At 55.8% G+C, this 18,591-nt stretch overlaps 1 long non-coding RNA gene across 8 annotated transcripts; it reads left to right on the top strand.

The window, feature by feature from the left end:
- Positions 1-6,012: 6,012 nt before the first annotated feature.
- On the top strand, positions 6,013-15,118 carry LOC135312401 (uncharacterized). 8 transcript variants are annotated; one of them, XR_010371906.1, is made up of 5 exons: positions 6,013-6,617; positions 9,106-10,494; positions 10,998-11,119; positions 11,967-12,100; positions 12,470-12,591. It is a non-coding gene; the product is annotated as an uncharacterized LOC135312401 (long non-coding RNA). The 8 variants fall into 8 exon arrangements; XR_010371905.1 differs by lacking the exon at positions 12,470-12,591 and having other exon boundaries at positions 6,013-6,426; positions 6,514-6,811; positions 11,967-12,463; XR_010371903.1 differs by lacking the exon at positions 12,470-12,591 and having other exon boundaries at positions 6,015-6,426; positions 6,514-6,617; positions 11,967-12,463.
- The last annotated feature ends 3,473 nt before the right edge of the window (positions 15,119-18,591 follow it).

Raw genomic sequence — 18,591 nt, 5'->3', positions numbered from 1 at the left:
TTTCCCCGTTTATTTTCTGTGTACTGTGTTTTGGGCCACCTGAAACCCTTTGGCCGGGGAGGTTTGGTGCGGGGAGATGGCAGGTCTGGAGCCTGAAAGATCTCGGGTGGGGGGCGGGGGAGGTATTTTTGCCTTAAAACTCTGAGCCCACCTCGTGTGTCATGTCGTGAGTCTCGTGACTGTGGCAAATGGCTCAGTCGGGCGTTTTCTGATAAAAAACTTCTGAACGTGTGCGTGTGTAGGCACGGGGAGATTTGTGCAGGGTGACAGAGCCCCTTGTGCTTCTGTGCTAATGTCTGCCTGTTCTAGATCTCCAATGTTGGAAAGCCTTTGTTTAGTGCCTGGTTGTGCCTGCGTAACAAATGTTTTAGCTGCTGATGTGTTATACCTCTGCTGTGAACTTTTTCCTGGGTGGCTTGATTGTTTCTGGTTGTCCGTGTAAATCTAGGCAGCTATTTTCTGCCCGGTGGTGATGCCTATCGCTTTGGATAACAAAGGGCAGGAGAGCAATAAAGAAAAAGGTGATCCGTCTGCTGCAGCTCCTTGGAAACGATTCGTTCCTTAGTTTCTGCCCTTGGGTAGGTGTTGTGCTTTCCAGATAACGCAGCCTCTCCTGTGCCTGTCCACGCCGTGCATTTTTGTCCTGCCCTTGCTTGAAAAGGCTCTCCTTGCCTTCCTCCTCTCTGCTGCAGTTGGCTTAATCTCTCGCTGCTGCTGCTGCTGGAAGAGGGATAAAGGGAGTGTTGTCGATGGGGTTGTTAAAAGCTTTTTCGCGGGCTGTAACGCGCGGGGGGGGGCAACTCAGTACGGGGGAGGGGGGAGGATCAGGCTGCGGGGAAAATGGGAAACCAACATCACCTTCCCCTCCTACGGCGCAGCCCGGCCGCACGGCTCCCCGGGGATGCCCCTGCCCGCGGGTGTACCGTGTGTGCGCCCCCCGCGTGGGGCGGGGGACGACGACACACACCCCCACACCGTCGGCGGCACTGGGGCAACCCCTGCCCCAGGGCTCCGCGCTCGTACCCGGCTCTCCCCGCTCCGGCACGGCACGGGGCTGGACGCACCGAGGAGACCCCGGGGCGGCTTCTCGCGGCTGGGTGAGAACAGGGCCCGGCCCCGAGCAGCAGAGCGGGCACCGCCGGTAGCTCGGAGGAGCGGGGCCGGCTCGGCTCGAGGCGTCGGAGCGAAAAGGGACGAGAACCGGCCCGGAGCGTCCGGGGGTTGCGGGGGGGCGGCGGATGGTCCGGTGGCCGGGTTCGGCTCCGTGCCGGGCCGTGGGGCAGCCGGAGCCGCGCCGGGGGGCAGGTGAGGAGCCGCGTGCGTGGCTGGGCGCGCTGTGGGTCGGCGGGTTTCGGCTGTGGGGTCTCCCGGTCCGCGGAGTCCCCGGGGGGGGGGGGGTTGCGGGCAGCAGCGGCCCCGGGCCGAGCGCTGTCGTGGGTCGGTGGTTGGGTTTTGGGGCCGAGCCCGTGCCCGGCCGTGGGGAAGTAGGGGCAGCCCCACCCGGCTCTCGGCTGCTCCTCGTCGGGGTCGGGCGGCCGCGGCGACCCCGGCGGGGGCCCCTGCGGTGCCGGGCGGGTCCCCCCTTGCCCGCGAGGCAGGCAGGGACCCCGGCTGCTGCCGCCGCGGTTTGCTGGAGGCGGGCTGGGCCCGGCCCCCTGTGGGGTTGGGGTGCGGGCCCGGCGGTGCCGGGGAAACGAGGCCTGCGAGAGCAGGAGGAAAGCGCTGCCGGGCCGGCGCTGGGCTGCCCCGCCGGGGTGCGGGGCCGGGCCCGCGCAGTTCAGTTCCCGAGGCCTCCCCGACAGTGCCCGCGTGGGCCGTGGGGGTGCGGGGCTGCGGGGTGGCTGCGCTCTCCGCGGCCCTGAGCGTTGCCCGTGGGGACTGCGGAGGGGGCCGGGACGCAGCCAGGCTCAGCTGGTTTGGTCCCTGAGCGGGGAGAGCGCAGCTCTTCTGTTCCTGGGCCGTGAGAGCAGGCTCCTGTGGCTGACGCCGGGGCCCTGAAACAGATCGAGTCGTGCGTTTTGAGGGCCTGACCGAGGGGACTAAGTCGTGTGGTTTGGGGCTGAGGAGCAGAGGTCGAGTGCTGCATTTTTGGGACTTGAGAACAGGCTCAGCAGCTGGGCTTTTTCGCTCAGAAACGGTCCCAAAGTGAGCTGGTTTGGGGGCCAAAAGCAGAAGCCGGTTTGGCTGCTTGTGCAGGCTGGGGGGTTGGGGTGGGGTGGGGGCATTGGGGGCTGCAGGGGAAAGCAGGGGTTGGGCAGGGTACGCGGACCCTCCCCGGAGGTGGGGGTCCGGTCACATCGGACCCCGAAGTTCAGGAGGCCGGCATGCACCAGAGCGAACTCGCCACCTGAGGCGGGTCTCTGGAGGAAGGGTGCTTTTTGGATCCAGCGTAGCGCACCCTCTTTGGGTCCAGCTCTTCTTTCTGTGCTGCTTAGAATAGTTATTAACCAATTAATTAATCATACAAACTAAGTCACAGCAGCTCTATCGGCTCCATCGTGGTTCGGAGCTCTGAATCAGTTTCATTTGGTGTCTAACATGTTTTTTTTCCCCAAGGAGAGGCTAAGTTTCAAAGTTAGTTCTCACAAGTGTGTCAGTCGACAAAATTGAGTTATGATTATTAAAACCACAAAGGTGACAGGAGTCTCACAGATCTGGTCTATTTCTGAAAATGTATTCATCCCATGCAGATGTCGTCGGGATACAGATCATCTGCATCTTCATGCTCTGACAAGACAAGATGCTGAGACAGGGATGAGCTCCAGAAGGACTGCTGAAAAGAAAAAAAAAACCGTACTCCACAAAGTCATGGGGGGTGTTTTTTTTTGCGTTTGGGGGGGCGGGGTGGCTTTAACAAAAGAGTGCAGTGTTGGCTGGCAGCAGCCTGCAGGGCATTTTTGCTGCCTGATCTCTCCTTTTCTTCTCTTCCACTCCTCTTTCAGGGCTGTAATTGTCATTTGGATAGTTTTAGAAGAGCAGTTAAGTTCCTAGCCTGTGTCAATGTGCTGGTAATACCAGGAAGGTGAATGCTTGAACCGGTCGGGCGGGTGGGAATAACTTGGCTGCAGGTAGAACTTCTGAGGGAAGACCAGCAAAACCAGGAAGCAAATAGCAATTTCCCCAAAAATGTGCGGGTGTCAAACATGTAAAAGTTTCATTGCTGAATGTTTTTGGGAATATGTTCCAAATGGCTATTTTTGGTAAACATAAATTTTCAGGAGATTCAGGGTTGTGTGTGGCAAAACATGTCCCTCTGTTTTTGTGTCCTGCCGCACAAACGGCGGGCGGCAGGGCTCTTGTTCCCCGCTCTCGATATTGCCACAGCAGGGCTGTGATATTTAGACCTAAGTGGGGATGGGTTTAGGAATGGAAGGAGAGAGAACGCCTGTGTTCGGTAAGGGCTATGAATGCTGACCCTTTGTCTCCGTCTGCTGCTTTTCCTGTGCGGGTGATGAAGCAGTTTTACTTTACTCTGTTGTTCCTGGTCTAAATAGTTGCAAGGCTGTCGCCGCTGTGGGTGTGCAATTTGTGTTGCTGTGTTTCTGTGGAGTCCTAGCCACGGCTCGCTTCTAGTGTGGCCAAGGGTCAAGGTAGGGCTTTCAGCTTAAAGCTTCAGAAGCGCTGCGCGCTGAGATGGGTGTAGGTGAAACTGCTGTTGCGCCTGCAGCTGTGCTCGCAGGGATGCTGGGCGGCTCCGCATCAGACCGGCGAGGTGCGCGTGGACCTCCGTCGGGCTGCGCCCTGGGTGCGCGAGCGTGCTGTGTGTTTGCTGTTCCGGCTTGTACGTGCGAGGGCTTAACGTTTGATTTAACGCATTTCCTTTAACGGCAGGCTGTAGTTGGGCTCTAGATGGTATTCCTACGTGGGCGCAAGAGCTGTGGAATGGTTAAGCTGTTGCTGTGCCTCCAGGTGACTTGTTCAGTAACACTGTTTTTCCAGGTGCAGATGGATGAGTCGTGCAGAGCAACAGAGGAGAGCCCAGGGGAGCGCTGTAAGAAGGTGAGTCTGTGTAGTACTGGAGGGAAGATGTGACTGGTGGCTATAGGGCTCCATTATGGGTTTTACTCTTTTCTTTTTTTTGTGATCTGAGGGCGCTAAGCGATGAGCCGAGTGTGATCTGGGCCCTGGAGGTGAGTCAGGCAAGGTGACCGGTGCTTGGTGGGCTGGAGTAGGTGTTCTTTTTCAGGTTATTCAGGTTTTTTTTTCCCTTGTCTTCACTTTCCCATCCCAATTTGGGGCCGATTCCCTCAAACGGGGACTTCCCCCTGTGGGGCTGCTTATGCAGCCTGGGAGCTGCTGCCTGGGCACAAAAATACCTCAAACCCCCTGACTCTGGGTCTGCAACGGGGGGTGAAAAAAACAGAAAGAATTCTGGTGGAAAGAAAACAACTTGGGGCTTCTGGGAAAGCCAACTCCAGCTGGATTTGTGCAGCTGGAAAGGAAAAAAAGGGTGGTGGTGGGGAAGGAACAACCACCTAAAAGCACCCACCAACCATTCTCATGCACAAAACCGAAAGTGAAAATGACCATTTTCCGTAGGGCAAAAGCACAAAAAGTCCCCACAGAACTCAGTAGTTTGGAAAAGCAACCCCAATTATTACATTATGTAAAGAAGGCAGGGGAAAAAAAGAAAACCACAACGAAACCCTATCACAACCCTGATGCCACATGCCTACAAGCAGTTCCTGGGGCTTATTCTGCGGGGGTGGGGAACCCAACCTTGTTCCCCAGGTTTGCTGTGCTGCTTCTCCTCCCTCGGGCATGGGGGGGGGGGCGGGCGGTGGCATGGACAGTAGCAAGCACCAGATTTTTTTAAGCAGTCGAGAGGAAAGGACTGAAATGCTCGAGACGCTTTGCTGTTTGGTGCAGAGGCAATGAACGGTGCTGCCGGGGCTGCGAGGGGGAAAGGTGCAGAGGAATAGAAGCTCTGTGGATGCAGCCAAGTTACGGTTTCTGGATGGTATTAATCGAGAAGAGTAGTTCAGATAATGCTGCTGCCCAGCGACCAGAGTTGGGTACTGAGCCCGGGAGCCGCGCACGCGCGGTGGCGTCCCTGTGATCCGCATTGCTCTCTCCGCAGGTGACAGCCCTGCGATGCTGCGGTGCCTGCGAGGTGATGCCGCCGTGCTCGTTGCTGCTTCCCGGTAAGGAAGGGCCTCCTCCGCTCCTGCTGCAGCGTGGTGGTGTGTCGGACACGATTCCCTGTGTCGGGTGAGGCCTAGGGCTGCCGGCGAGGTGAGCGAGCCCCTTTGGTGGGTGCAGGGGTGTCTCCTTGTGTGCCTGCACTACTGGGGCTGGTGGGATGGGAAGCTTCAAACGACCTGCCGAGGCAGGCTTCTGGTATGGTAAAGGCGAGCGGGTGAGGGCAGCCCCAGGAGTTACCCGGGAGCTGATAGAAGGGAAGAGGGAAAGGAGGAGGAGGAGGAGGATGACCTTTTCCCCCTGCCCAGGGTGCAGAAGCTGGCCGACTCCCCAGCTCACCAGAGCTCCCCCTCAGCCTCCCCTGGCCCCCCTTGCCCCCCCGTGCTCCTGCCCCCAGCTCCGGCATGAGCGAGCTAGGCTACGTGCCTAGGAAGCCTCATCTCGTAAGAGCTGTGAGACACCCTTGTATTCTCTTCAGGTGGAGGATGGCCTGGAGTCTGGAGCTGCGGAAGAGGCAGGGAGGAGAGGAGGGGAAAGAAGCATCTGAACGGCTAAATTGTGCCAGCAGCGCTGAGAGCGAGAGTTGCGGTGAGTCCTGGGCCACTGGGGCCCCGTTGCCTCTCATGTGCGTCCTGGGCCCTCCCTGTCTCTCCCTTGGCCCCCTCTCTTTCCTTACCTGCTGCAAAATTATTTTTTTGGGTTTTTTTGCGTGCCCCCGCCCCTTCTTTCTCCATCTCACTCTGAGTGGCTCCCTGCCTCCCCGTCTTTTCGGCCTTCCCTCTCTCTGTCCTGTAGCCTGTGGCTACTTGTTCTTTCTCCGCCTCTCTCTGCCTGGCTCTCGCTCCGTTTTTTCTTTTATATTTATGGAGAGAGCATCGGGCGTCCTCCTGTCTTTGCAGGGCTGACCCTGAGGAAGTGTGGTCCGTCGGTCGATAGCATGAATATATATATATTTTGTGGGTGCACAAATCCTTTTCAGAGTGTCAGAGGATAAGGGTTTTGTTCTGTTCAGCGTAAACATTGTTCTGTTTGGTGTATTTGTCGAAGACGAGAGTTTAGTGGGGGAGGTAGTCAGCTCTCTGGCTGGTTTGAGGTGGGCTATACGTGTTTGTCGGTCACCTCTCACCTGCCAGTTGTTTTGAACTAGTTTTATCTGGTTTTCCTTGGGAGTCACAAGGGGTTTGGGGCTCCCCGGTGGCGGGTGCTGTGGCCAAAAGAGAGAGCAGGGTCACAGAGTGCTTCATTTATGGGGCTGGCCTCGGCCATCTCCTGCACAAACTTCTGGTATGTAGCGATCGGGATTTGATTTCCTGAAGGAGAGGATGATGGAGCTCATCATAAGAGCATAATCATTTTCTCTTCCTTTGGCAGTACGGGCACCCGAGGGCCAGCCTGCTTTTGAGGAACAGCATGAGGATGTCGGTGTCGATGCTCAGCAGTGGAAGGAAGCTTCTTTTGGAGGCCAAGAAGATGAAGTGGAGTGTGTATTTGTTGTGTTTGATTTTCATTGCGGGGATGGGGAGGGGTGGGACATGGAAAACGTGGTCCCAGGCAGGGGAGGTGTCTATGATGTGGGAGGCCGTGAGAGAGATCATGGACGCTGCTGGACAGGCGTTAGAACCCGTTGCTCAGGTTGGACGGACCCGGCAGAACCACCGCACCATCTTAAGTAACGCCTGCTCACATACTGAGATTTTGGTAGTTGCCCCCACATCCCCGTTGGCTTTTCCTCGTCGAGCTTGTATTTTGGCAAGAAGCGTCTCTCGTTAAGCGTTTGGGTCTAAGGGGTGTCCACGAGGCTACGTGGTGCCCATCCCCGTGAGGTTTTGTGACCATCAAGTGATATTCAGCATCCGTCTTATGCCCGTCTCCTGTAACTACTCTGCAGTTTTCACTTAAGGCTTGATAGCGCAGCGTTAGCTGAGGGCGGCATTTCCCGCGCTGGCCCCGCCACGCCGACGGCGTTTCCCCTGCCGGCCGCTGTCCGTTCCCTGTAACTGTGACTCTTGTCCTGGCAGAACCTTTGCCAAAGCCACCTTTGTGCTCCACAGCAGTCTGTTTTCTGTCTCGAGTATGTTTCTTTTCAGTATCGGCTACCCCAAAGCTGTGTACCGTTGGCTCAGGTCTCTCCGTGAGCTTCTGCGAGAAGAGAGAGCCTTCCTCTGTTTTTATCGATGCGTCTCCTGGGGTGGTTTTTTGTTGTCCTTTACAATTTAGTTTTGTCCCAGCTACTGAGGTGTTAATTTAGCTGCTTCGTACGGTTCCCGATACGCTTGTATATTTCCACGTTTCTTTTCATGTTTTTTGTCCTTTGAGACTGATTCGGTTCTGTTAAGGGACTGAGCAAGAGAGAGCGTTGAGGTGACTCCGAATGGTTGATGGTTTTACAGTAAATGATTTACTTTATAACCAGAGATAATTTTTGAGAAGGGGCTCTTAAAAGATTTCATTCTGCTTTGCCATTCCGCTGGCGTAGATGAGCCCCAGCCTTTCTTCGGGAGGCTCATTCTGCTCCTGGGCTTCTCTGGTACTGTTCCTTGAGTTGGTTGCAGGTTTTGAGCTGTCTAAGCTCTTTGGGTAGGTGTGTTTTGACATTTAGAGAGGGGGAGGTTTCTGGCTGAGGTAAGAGAGCAGTCAAAGTTGAGCAGCAGATATATATTAGGAAGTACACTTGTACGAGCTTTTGTTTTTCCTCGGGTCAGTAAGTTTGTGTTGGATGTTCAGGGGTAGCAAGATGGTCTAATAGTGTGTTTTGGATTGTTTGGTTTTGTGGGGGTGTTATGGTTTTGTCTGGGGTTTTTTTTGTGTTTTGTTTTTGTGTGTGGTAGGTTTTTTGTTTGGTTGGTTTTGCAGGAATTTTATGACTTGGCCGAGGGTAGAAGCGTATATTTTTCCCACCAGTTTTGCCTGTGTGTTGTGCAAGTTGTTGACGTCATCTCTCAATAGGACTGATGCTGAGATGCTGCGGTAGGGGTTAGGGTGAGCGTGTTGTACGCGTCTGTATGTGGAGCTCTAGCCTTCCTTCAGAAAGCAGCAGGGACGTAACGCATAGTGTGTGTCGGGTTACGGAACTGCTCGTCGCCTTTCCCGATCGCCCGCGGAGTACCACGTTGTCCCGAGAACCTTTGCAGCTTGCGGCAGGTCCCTCGTAGATTATAAGCATCAGGGCTTCCGTTATTTTGTGGGCCTGTAGAGAGCACGGAGTCTGCGGGAAGCCGGAAGGTGGGAGGTGCTCGCAGAGCGCGGGGCGGAGGTGGGAAGGGCAGCTCCCGAGGAGCGGCTGACAGAGGGGCTTTAGGGGTGCAGATACAGGGCAGGAGCTGTCGGGAAGGAGTGAGGTTCCTTCCCTGACAGTTCAGGAGGAGAGGAGGGGTTTTTGAAGTCTTGGTACCGGGGGATGGTTGGGAAAGGGGTGTTCAAGTGTTAGCTAATGGTCGCGTTCTGTGTGCAAGCAGCCTCCGGTAGCCCAGTCTCCTTCCCCGTACGTGTCAGCGCGGCCACTCGAGCGTGCTGTCTGCCGAGAGGTTCTCCACGCGGCTGTTCATGGAGTCGCCTAGGAGTGAGTTACCTACAAAGGGAGAGTGTGTCACTACACCAGCCACGCCCGTTTGCTTCCCGTACTGCTTTTGGTGTTTGCCCTATCGGTGTCCGCCTGTGCTTGAGTCATCTGACACAAACTGTAATTTTTGTGTGTTGCGTGGTTTGACTTTTTCTTGCAGTTTAAGTCATAGGTCTAGGGTTAAGCAGGACAGTCGAGCGAGGCGTGGCAGCAAAGGCGAGCAGATGGCGTCGTGTGCTGTGACGGGGCAGGCTGTGCGGTCAGTCGTCTGGGATTTCTGCCTTTGGGGTCTCTGTGTTGCCAAACAAGTCAGTCAAAAGGATTTGTTAGTTTGTTTTGCGTGGTGAGCTCTTGCTTTCGGAAAGCAGTGTCTAATATCTGTGTGCCTCTCCGTCTTTCCCCAGAAGTGGGCCCGGCATTGAAGGTGACGGTTCCCCAGCCATCGGGGATGGACCGAGTACGTGAGCAGGCGCCTGACGCGGCCACTGACCCGGGAGGCACGGATCGGGAGGTGAGGGAGCCGTGTTGGCATGGTAGGGGAAAGGATGAGTCTGGAATGTGGCTGTTGGTGGAGATGCACGGCAGGGAGCCGGACACGGGAGGGAGGGGGCGAACAGAGCATCGTGAGAAGGTAGGTCAGCACGTGACAACGGAGGGGTCGTGCAGTGCGAGCACCTATGTGACTAGTTAACGAAGGGACTCACAAAACTACATGCAAAGCGGGATGTCTGCCCCCAGCTCGTCGGGCAAGGTGAGCGATGAACAGGAAACCGTAGCAGCGGTTATTTTTGAGGTGTGGAATTGTTTGTGAGCGGGCGGCCGCTTCCAGGCGCAGCGGTCACCTTGTCTCTCTGGTTCTCTAGGCGCCGTAGGTGGCGGCGGCCACGACATCCAGCCTCATTAGAGCGTGGGCGAGCGGAAGTTCACGGCGCTTCCGAGGAGGCTGTCGTTGCGGAAGTGGCCGGCGTTGAGTGGTGCGACGCTGAGTGATGGCACCGCACGTTTGGAGATGAAGAGTGTCCGTGTGACCGCAGCCCCATCCTACGTAGCCTGTGTGGCCTTTTTAAAGGATGGCTTTTGAGCCCCCGGATTTGGAAGGGAAGCTGAGGGGCCGATGCGGTCTTTGTGCGGGTGGCCGGTCGGTTGGGGGAAGCGCAGGTGGGGCAGGCAGGGGTTGTCAAATCAGTGGAGGGGACTGTTCAGAGACCGGACACGTTTGGGCCGAGAGAGGTTGTGTTGTCCTTTCTGCAAAACAGAAGCATCTGCCAGGCAGGGGAGTTCCTGCCTGTGCTTGTGCTGTTGTGTGGATTTTGTAGTCTGTCTTTGTTCCTTACTGTACTCGGGTCTCGATGTGTCTGTTGTTCTCCGTGCTGAGCAGGCACCTAGGTAGCAATATTGAGGGTTTTGCAAGCCCTGGCTCATCGGCATAATGGTAACCGAGAGCTTCCTTTCTCGCATTTTAAGTCTACTGCATAGATTTGTCTTGTGTCTTAAATATTAGACCTTTATAGAAGGTCGTCTTTTTGCGGCGGTGGTTAAGGCGGCCTCAGTTCTGCTGCTGAAGAGCAGTCTGAATACGCAGGGCCCTTTTCTGGGACCTGTTCCCTGCACCTGAACGTTCTGAGGTCTTTAAGAGCGGCTCGTCGCTCGTGCATCGTCCTAGTTGTGGGTATATGGTTTTTTCGCAGGTGATGATGGTACGTGACATCTCCGCGGATGCTATAGCTGCTTCCTCGCTGCCCTGCAGATCTTCTCGCCCGGTGGCATCTCTGGGCCAGAAGTCCGTGGTCTCGGTGAGAATTTTCTTAGGTGCCGCGATCACGTTGCTTGTAGTATTTGTGAGCAGTGTCGGTCCGTGCACGTCGATGCCTGTGTCAGAGCTGCTCCTCCGCCTGGGGGTGTAGCAGTGGTAGAGCGGGGGAAAGAATAGCAATAAGAGTATATGGTTAATGTTAATGTGCGTAGACTGTTTTGGCAACGCCCGTACAACCCTCGTCGGAGCGAGTGGCCGTTGGCAGCGGGCGAGGACGGTAATTTCCGGGGCGTTTTGTGGGTGCCGAGGGGATGACCGTAGCCGTCTGGGAGAGGCAGCTAGAGTGCTAGCTGAGCAGAGGGCATCTCTCAGCTGTTCAAGCTTGTACGTGCGTGGGGCTTAACATTTGATTGAAGGTATTTCCTTTAATGGCATGCAGTAGTTGGGCTCTAGATGGTATTCCTACGTGGAAGCAAGACCTGTGGAATGGTTAAGCTGTTGCTGTGCGTCCAGGTGACTTGTTCTCTCATGCTGTCCTTGCAGAGGATGAAGATGGAGCTGTGCAGGGTGATAGAGCAGAGCTGAGTAGAGCACACTAAGGCGGCGGGTCCGTGTGCAGGATTAAAGGGAAGATGCGACTGAAGGCTATTTGAGGAGCATTTCAGGTGAGCTGGGTCGCAGTGAGGAGGCTCATGGGGCTGGTGACTTTGTTCTCTTTGCTCTCAGGAGCACAGCGCTATCCCTAGGGGCTGGCAAGGTTGTAATTGTGGGGCCGGCGCCCATCGGGTGCCTCTTTTTTTGCGTTACAGTTTAAAGTGTGGGTCACTCTGGTGTTTGAGGAGTTTCTGGGCAGTTGTTGTCTGCGGCGTCGTTCCCAGATGCATGAACAGCTCTGCTCTGTCGCTGTCCATTTTCAGGGAGCGTGATTTCTTTCCTGCATCCTTACAGTCTTAGGTCTTGTAGCTGGGCTTCTTGTGCCTCCTCCCTCTCAGTTTTGAGAGGAACTTCTTGTCACGGGCCCTGACGCTCTTCTAATCTTTTTGGATCGCGTTAGGGCCTCCTTGTGTCACTGTCAGGGTTCCGCAGGTCTTGTTGCTGGACGAGCTCTTCCGTCCAGTTGTCTCTCTGTTTGCCGAGAGCGTTCTCTCGTCTCGGAGGCGCGCAGTTTGTAGCGTTTCTCATAGCGTTGGTGTGTGCGTTTGAGTTTGTCTCGGACCGCCTTGCTGGCCCTGTAGAGTCGGGTAGGTGGCACAGCGATGAGAGGTTAGGGTTCATCTGTTGCTGTGCCAAGGCTGTTGGGGGAAAGGTTGTACCGTCATCTCGGATTGAGTGGCCCTCCTCAGCGGGCGAGGACCGTAATCACCGTGACATTTTGTGGGCTCGGAGGCCGTGACCGTAGCTATCTGGGAGAGGCAGCTAGAGTTCAGCTGAGCAGATTACCTCTGCAGGGTGTTCAAGCTTGTACGTGCGTAGGGCTTCATGTTTGAAGTCATATGTTTGTTTTAATGGCAGGTTATAGTCGGTCTTCAGGAACCGTTAAGGTACTGCTGTGCAACCAGGCGACTTGTTTGGTATTGGTTTTGGAGATGCCGAGGGACGAGTCGTGCAGGGCGATGGAGGGGAACTGAGGGGACCGATGTAAGCGGGTGAGTTGGTGCGTGGTGTATATAGAGGGAAGATGTGACCGATGGCTCTATGACTCCGTTGCTCCTTGCGTTTGTCTTTTGTTTTGGGTTTGAAGTAGCGTAGCAATGAGCAAAGGAAGCAAGGCGAGTGGTGATTGGTGGGCTGAAGTAGCAGCTCTTTTCTGAGGTGTTGTGTTGCTGGGGAAGTTATAAGCAACGCGCGTTGTTCGGGTGTTACGGACGGCGGGCGAGCTGGACACGGCACCTGGAAGTGGCGTAGGCTGGGAGGGAGGCTGTCGAGGGAAAGGGGTGCGAGACGGGGATCGGTGCGGGCAGGCTGTGGCATCGGGCAGCATCTCGGGAGGTGCCTTTTCGCTTGGCTTTTTGCAGGTGCCGCTGGCAGGCTCGGAGCGGTGCTGCCGCGTGCCTATGAGAGGTCTGAGAAGGTGGGGCAGCGGCCAGCATCTGAGACCAGAGAATGCTGTGGTCTGTCGTCGGGCTCTTCAGTTCTGTAGGTAACACGTGGGCCGTCTTTGGAACGGCGTATGAGCATTAGAAGCGAGCTGGGTAGTAACGAGGAAGTCACGGGGCGGTGATTTCTCACGAGCGTAACGGTAGTTTACTGTGTGTTGATACATTTGGTGCCACAAGCGATGACGGAAGCGGGGGGTGATGCTGGAATCTGTGCAGAGCAGGTGAGCCGATGGGCATGTTCGTTTTGATGAGGGGGGTGCTCTGGAAGAGATCTGTGTTGACCCGTGTGATACTTATTGCTGGCCCTGGTGTTTTTTGGGTTTTTGTTGTTGTTGTTTTTTTTTTTTTCACGTGATGAAGAGGCACCTGGCCACTGCGAGAATATCCTGGTTAGCTGGTGTGGTTCTTGTTGTGAAAGGATTCATAATCTGGCCCATCTGAAAGCCCCACAGTGTGACTTTTGTTAGGAAGAGATTTTGAAAAATTGAGATATTTCTTATTCAGTGAGGTTGCATTCTATGAACTTGCCATCAGAGTGCATCTTAGAGACAATGTCTTTGTCAGTAGAACTCACCAGCACAAGACTTGCAAAGTATTGGGGTTTTTTTTTAAGATAAAAAAAATCAATGGTCCTTGCGGAGATCCAAGCACAGCACATACTCCAAAGGTTGATGGCATTGGTAGTGCTTGGGTTCTCAGTTGTAACAGTCGAGATCCCATAAAAATACGGTTCCCCTGCATGCTTCGGTACAGCCAAACGCATTAGCATATCTGCCGGTCCTTCTTGGTAGCCCCATGTATTGCAACACTGGGGATTTGATTTGCGTGGGTTTTTTGTTGTGGTATTTTTTTTCCCCCAAAAGAAGTAAAACCGTATCGGGGATCTCTTCACTCACCGATTCCTCTGTCATAAATGAAAGTTTAAAAAAAGCTAACAGCGTCTGATTTACGACGTGACTTGCGCTGTTTCAGCTGTAACTGCCGAGCAGATGTAGGGTACGATTTATTAGGTGTAATTAAGCAGGTAGGTATTTGTCGTAAATATTTAACGAGGGGCGACTGAATGTTGGGGTGGGGGCGGTTTTTTCCCACCAGTATTTTGAGGGAGCGCTCTTAAGTATTTTATTTCAGTCTCGCTTTGGATGCGCGTTTCCCTGGCAGTTCAGCAGCATCTCTCGGGCGGGGCAGCTGGGCGGACGTCCCTCCCGACTCCATAACACGCCAAAACCCCCCAGTCACGTTGCTGCTGTGTATTTTGGAGATAGATAATCTTATGGCGCGCGTGAACGGCTGTGCGAGTTAAATGAACGCAGAAGGAAAATGGAAAGCTTTCAGAGCCTAGACGCTCATATTGGATGTGCGTAAACACGCGCCCGCCTTCTCAGCACAAAGTGCATTACTGAGATTTATTCTGAATTTTTTACGTTACTCTTTCAAGTTTGACACGCTTCGCTTCAGGCTTCATGGAGCCAGGCAGCAAGACGTGCGGCGGCAGGGCGAGGGCTGTAGCTGCTGCGGTGGATCTGTAAGCGGAGGTTCCGGTTCCGGTACAACTTTGCCCCGCAGCCTCACGGGGTTATCTCCCCGCAGCGGTGCCGTAAGGAAGGGATGAGACGTTTTCCAGCACCAGCCAGAGCGTTCAGTGTTACGCGAAGAATCTGTTCAAAACGGTATCGCTTAGTCTTAATACCGTTTTCAAGTGTTCCAGTCCCTCTAGCTTTTAAAGGAGGTGTTGTGTTTTGACATGACCCGTTTGCCCAGAATCTTGCTGCGGCTCAATTTCCTTCCTATCCCTTGTGCTGACTGAGCTCCTCCATTTTCTTCTGTGCTATTTTATTCACGTGCTGAAATATAGGTTGGGATTTCTGTTTTTCAGATGTCTTCTCAGTGTCTCGTGATGCTCAAGAGATGCCCCCCGGCCCGGGTTTGCCTGCCGGTCGTTAAGTGTGGTGAAGGTAAGGGGCCATCCCTCTGCCTGGGGGCTCCCGGCTCTGTCTCTAGCGGGTGCCCCGCAGGTGCGGCCGCGAGGGCTGCCTGGTGGGGAGAGTCGGGGCCCCCAGGGACCGGGGCTGTTTGTCGCCCCGGGGAGCCCGTCCCAGCGCGGGAACATGTCCGAGCAGAGCCCGAGAGAGACGTGACGCCGTCCTCTGGCACGCTCCTGCTCTGCTGTGGGGCGGCCGCCAGCCTGCGGACAGGGGCTGGGGGGGCTGCAGCTGTTTGGGGGGCTGCCCCACCTTTTAGATTTTAGCAGAGCTCCCCCTTTTCTGGGGGGTGTGGGGGTGTGTGTGTGTGTACCTTTGTAAATGGCACTATTAAAGTAATGAGCTGCAGGTTGGAGTAGATTCCCTTGTTTAGTGCCCTTCTTGGGGGTGAATAAAATTGGGGGGGGGGGGGGGGGGCGGTGTGATGATGTCATGCGGGGCGCCCCGGTGTCACTGGGGGAGCTGATAATGCGTCAGAGGAACAGGTGAGTGGGGGCGTCATGTAGGGGTTCCCCCCCAAAAAGGGGGGTTGCAGCCCCAAAATGCCTGAAAATTCAGGGGGGCTATTACAAAAACCTCTTATTTTAAAATCCCTTTATACATCTATCAATTAATATTACATGTCAATATATATAAAATAAGAACTTCTCTCTCCTATATTATATAACGTATTTCAGGATACAAAAATTCTACATCGAGATACAGGGTTTTAAAACACAAAAGTAACTCGACTGTCTAAATATCTAAATTAAACAATAAAGGAGTTTAAAATGAAGAAAAAGGACAGATGAAGGAATTCAAAGCAGAAGAAAGTCTGGCTAGAGCGAGCATCTACGCTTAGTGTGTGTTACATAGTCTAAGCAGATGTGTAATCTAAATAGAGGTTATATAGAGTGAAATAAGCCTAGGTATAACTGTAAGTAGATGTCTAAATAGAGAAGTCGAAAAAGATTGAAGTGTCAAAGGGTAAGTAAGCAGATAGCTAGCCTAAATAGGTGGTTTATATACGTGTTAATATGGAAGTCTGAACAGGTATGTGTAAATAGATATTCTGTGTAAGTGTAAATAGCCTAAGTAGGTGTAAGTGTAAATTTAATAGCTAAGTCTAAACAGGTGTTGTATGTAAATGTAAAATAGATAGTATATATAAACTATAGATGTACTCCGTAAGGATGTGTAAGTAGACACACAAGTGCAAATGTCTATGCTATATAAGGTTTTAAAATGCAAAGAAACCATGTTGATAGAGATGTTTATAGAGAGGCCCCCACCCCCCAATCAACTGAAGACACAAAAGTGCTTTCAAATGCTGCCCCTTTCCCGTTCTCCTTCTCCCATCCCGATTTGGGGCCGATTCCCCCAGGGACTTCCCCCTCTGGGGCTGCGCAGGCAGCCTGGGAGCTGCTGCCAGGGCAGACAAACACACCCAAAGCCCCCGAGTCTGGGTCTGCAATGGGGGGTGAAAAACCCCAAACAGCCAAAACACCCAAACAGGTTTGGGGGAAAGAAAATAATTGGGGGCTCCTGGGAAAGCCCACTCCTGCTGGGTTTGTGCAGCTGGAAAGGAGGGGGGGGGGGGGGGGAAGCGGTGGGGGGGTGGGGTGGGGTGGAACCCCACTAACCATTCTCGTGCACAAAACCAGGAGCAAAAATCACCGATTTCTTTGTTGTGGAAAGGGCCAAAGAGACCCAGAAGTGAACCGTTTGGAAAAGCAATCCCAACTTCGTTCCTTTGGCTTTTTTTGCTTTTCCATAAGGTAAAACCCCCAAAAACCCCAACAACAAAAAAAGCCAAGCCATCCAAACAGAAATCACCAACACCAAACGACCGCCCCCAAAAACCCCAAATTGGGGAAAATTTGGGGTGAAACACCGGCAGTTTGAGGGGCATTGCTGGGGCTTATCCGGAATGGATTCTCCGGAGTGGGTCGGTTATCTGGAGCGGATCATCTGCTGCAGGTGAGCCCAGGTGAGTTGCCCGTTGTGGATTATCCTGGGGGGACCCCCCTGGTGTCAGTCATCCCCATGCATGTTCCCCATGGCGTGTCTGCCCAGACATGCCCCTGTCCGGCAGTGTCCGCCTCCTCCCCCGCCCTCCCTCTGCGTGTGTCTGTGCCCTCCCAGACGCTGTCCCCTGAGATAGCCCCCCTGCATGACTTTTTTTCCCCGGTGACATTCCTCCCCCCCGCTTCCCCTGGCCTCCTGTTCTGTGCTCGCTGAAGCCTCGTGCTTACGCAGGATGAGCAGTGGCGAGGCGAGGCGCTGCCAAGCCAACGAAGCCCAAGGCTCAGCAGCGCACAACTCCTTTGCAGGGCAGCCGCTGGCATCTGGTCTGCCTGGCTGCCCTGTGCCCCGACGCACAGCTGCCCCCCTCACCCCGGGCAGCCTGCCTTCAGAAGGGCAGCTGTGTTCCCCTGATGGATTTTCTTCTTTAACCCTCCAGGACCTGTTGACTTGCTGCTCTCCCTGTCCCAGCCCTGATGCCGCAGGCCTACAGCAACTGATGGGGCTTACTCCGGGGGGGGTGTGGGGGTGGGAAAGGGGACCTTTTTCCCCAGGTGGTTTGTGCTGCTTCTCCTCCCTCGGGCGTGGGGTGGGGGCGAGTGGGGCAGGCGGGAGGACAGTGCGCATGCGCAGTGGCGCCTTTGCTGCTCTCTGCCGCCACCGTGCGACCAAGGCGCGGTACTGCAGGCGGGCAGCCGCGCATGCGCACTGGCCACCTGTTTTCTGCTCGCTGCTTTCACCGAGCGACCGAGCCCCGGGACTGCAGGCGGGAGCTCCGCTACCCTGGTAGAGATTTCCACCCGCCCCTTATCCGATCGCGGCAGTCACCGGTCGATCAAAACCGGGTACGGCAGACGGGAAGCCGCCCGTTCCCGAGGGGGAAGTTTTCCTCTGGCCGCTGCTGTTGCCGTGCAAGCAGATGCTGGTACTGCAGGCGGGCGGCCGCGCATGCGCAGTGGCGCCTTTTTCTGCTCTCTGCCGCCACCGTGCGGCCAAGGCGCGGTACTGCAGGCGGGCAGCCGCGCATGCGCAGTGGCGCCATTTTAGCGCTCTGCCGCCACCGTGCGGCCAAACCTCGGTACTGCAGGCGGGCAGCCGCGCATGCGCAGTGGCGCCATTTTAGCTCTCTGCCGCCACCGTGCGGCCAAACCTCGGTACTGCAGGCGGGCAGCGGCGCATGCGCAGTGGCGCCCTTTCCTGCTCTCTGCCGCCACCGTGCGACCAAACCGCGGTACTGCAGGCGGGCAGCGGCGCATGCGCAGTGGCGCCCTTTCCTGCTCTCTGCCGCCACCGTGCGACCAAACCGCGGTACTGCAGCCAGCAGCCGTGCACGGGCTGGAGCGACATTTCGCCGCGCTCACTTCTCCACGCCACTTAGTGACACCCCCCCCCCGCTACCTGGTGACGGCACCGTGGGGGCTGGAGCCGTGTACCACAGCCCTTAGCGACAGGTGTTGACCCCTTGCGATAGCCCGGTGAGGGTGGTGCTGATACTCCTCGCCACGCTCTTAGCAACGGGCCCCGCCCCCGGCGATGGGCGGGCAGGCGGTCTGATGGCTGACCCACCTGGCCCCACCCACCTTTGCGACAGGCCCCCTGGCAAGGGCCTGGTGGGGCGGGGCCGTGCTCCTGTGCTCCCCAGCACCCCCAGGTAGCAACAGGCCCCACCCCCTGGTGACAGCCTGGGGGTGTTGCTGGTGCTGCCTGGCCCCACCCTCCATAGCAAGAGGCCCTGCCCGTGGTGATGGTTCCAGGGGCATTGCCAGCGTCCCTTTGGACACACCCCCTTAGCGACAGGCCCAGCCCCCTGGCAACGGCCCGGGGGGCGGTGCCGGCTCTCTCCCCTTAGCGACAGGCCCAGCCCCATAGCAACGGCCCGAGGGGCGGTGCCGGCTCTCTCCCCTTAGCGACAGGCCCCGCCCCCTGGCAACGGCCCGGGGGGCGGTGCCGGCTCTCTCCCCTTAGCGACAGGCCCCGCCCCCTGGCAACGGCCCGGGGGGCGGTGCCGGCTCTCTCCCCTTAGCGACAGGCCCCGCCCCCTGGCAACGGCCC

Source organism: Phalacrocorax carbo, chromosome 3 (assembly GCF_963921805.1).
Source record: "Phalacrocorax carbo chromosome 3, bPhaCar2.1, whole genome shotgun sequence".
Lineage (NCBI taxonomy): Eukaryota > Metazoa > Chordata > Aves > Suliformes > Phalacrocoracidae > Phalacrocorax > Phalacrocorax carbo.
The sequence above is the reverse complement of the archived record's forward strand: the minus strand, read 5'-3'. Positions and strand labels throughout refer to the sequence as shown.